Genomic DNA, 2500 nt, shown 5'->3' with positions numbered 1-2500 from the left:
CTTTCTGTGGGTTTCATGAGGGTTGAGGCTCCAGCTATATAGTGAGTGGTCTATAAATCGATCATCACCTGCTGCGCACGCACGCACGCACTCAGGCACGCACGCAGGCACGCACGCAGGCAGGCACGCACGCACGCACAAACGCACACAGGCACGCACGCACGAACGCACGCACGCACACAGGCACGCACGCAAAGGCAGCGATTCCCAACCTGTGGGCCGTGAGGATGTTACAAATAATCGGGTCCCCACATTGGTGAAACTCTATACGATTTTAACGATATATAATATAATAACATTGATATTACAACATTGATGTTATAGACATGCTGTAGGCTCCAATGTGTAGCCAATGTTTTAATCAAATGAATCACAGCTTTAAAAAAAATCATTAATCGTGAGTATTCACCATTCAAACTATATATTATGTCCAAAATATGCCATGTTTTGTCTGTATATTGTGGGAACGTTAAGATAAATGTCAGAAGCAATATGCCTTTGCAACGCAGTGGCATCTTAGTATTGCAACGCCTCTCTCTCTCTCTCTCTCTCTCTCTCTCTCTCTCATGTATGCACGTACCGTGGCACATGTACACGCACGCACGTTCACGCACGCACACCGAGCAAGACAACCCAGAGCAGGCATAATATTCAACATCAGGAAAGAGTTTCATTATTGCGTGTGGGACAGTGCACTGAGTGCACGGTGATTCATCAGTCACAGTGTAGAGAGACGATCAACCTGACTCACAGCAGCTGTTCCTATACCAGCAAACACGTTGTGAAGTGACAGTCTAATGTGAGAGGCTGTTTAGACATTGTCTAAGTACACTAACAGCCTCCTTCACTCTGACATAACGTTTCCTCTGAATGTTTAGACATTGTCTAAGGACAGCCTCCTTCATAACGTTTCCTCTGAATGTTTAGACATTGTCTATAGTACAGCCTCCTTCACTCTGACATAACGTTTCCTCTGAATGTTTAGACATTGTCTAAAGGACAGCCTCCTTCATAACGTTTCCTCTGAATGTTTAGACATTGTCAAAGGACAGCCTCCTTCATAAAGTTTCCTCTGAATGTTTAGACATTGTCTAAGGACAGCCTCCTTCACTCTGACATAACGTTTCCTCTGAATGTTTAGACATTGTCTAAGGACAGCCTCCTTCATAACGTTTCCTCTGAATGTTTAGACATTGTTAAAGGACAGCCTCCTTCATAACGTTTCCTCTGAATGTTTAGACATTGTCTAAGTACAGCCTCCTTCACTCTGACATAACGTTTCCTCTGAATGTTTAGACATTGTTAAAGGACAGCCTCCTTCATAACGTTTCCTCTGAATGTTTAGACATTGTCTAAGGACAGCCTCCTTCACTCTGACATAACGTTTCCTCTGAATGTTTAGACATTGTCTAAGTACACTAACAGCCTCCTTCACTCTGACATAACGTTTCCTCTGAATGTTTAGACATTGTCTAAAGTACAGCCTCCTTCATAACGTTTCCTCTGAATGTTTAGACATTGTCAAAGGACAGCCTCCTTCATAACGTTTCCTCTGAATGTTTAGACATTGTCAAAGGACAGCCTCCTTCATAACGCTTCCTCTGAATGTTTAGACATTGTCTAAGGACAGCCTCCTTCACTCTGACATAACGTTTCCTCTGAATGTTTAGACATTGTCTAAGGACAGCCTCCTTCATAACGTTTCCTCTGAATGTTTAGACATTGTCCAAGTACAGCCTCCTTCATGACGTTTCCTCTGAATGTTTAGACATTGTCTAAGGACAGCCTCCTTCATAACGTTTCCTCTGAATGTTTAGACATTGTTAAAGGACAGCCTCCTTCATAACGTTTCCTCTGAATGTTTAGACATTGTCTAAGTACAGCCTCCTTCACTCTGACATAACGTTTCCTCTGAATGTTTAGACATTGTTAAAGGACAGCCTCCTTCATAACGTTTCCTCTGAATGTTTAGACATTGTCTAAGGACAGCCTCCTTCACTCTGACATAACGTTTCCTCTGAATGTTTAGACATTGTCTAAGGACAGCCTCGTTCATAACGTTTCCTCTGAATGTTTAGACATTGTCTAAATGTGCATCTGCAAAATGTCATCATGTTGTTTGTCATTGTCAGCCAACGTCCATGCAGACAATGCTTTTTGTGTCAACATTTGGCCTTGAGTTAATAACTCCGGCCCGTTCTTAAAGTTTGCTTACTGAACTTTACAGCACCTATTGTACATGTTTCTCTCTTTCTCTCACCAAACAGTTTGGTTTCTGCTCTGCTCTCATTCAGTAGCCTATATACAAAGGTATAAAGCCAGTGGTTTTCAACCATTTTCTTATCAATGTCCATTATTTATTGTCCATTATGTGTTCGGCATTTGAGTCACGGTCCCGCCATTTTGATGTGATTCAGCCTCTCAGACCCAAAAGCTTAGAATATGCTGTTATCGTTGGATACAATGTTGTCCACAGTTCCATGCTGTATTGATGTGGAGG

The sequence above is a fragment of the Protomyctophum bolini genome, assembly GCF_963924005.1.
Source record: "Protomyctophum bolini genome assembly, chromosome: 18".
NCBI classification, from domain to species: domain Eukaryota; kingdom Metazoa; phylum Chordata; class Actinopteri; order Myctophiformes; family Myctophidae; genus Protomyctophum; species Protomyctophum bolini.
This window is presented reverse-complemented; position numbering follows the sequence as displayed.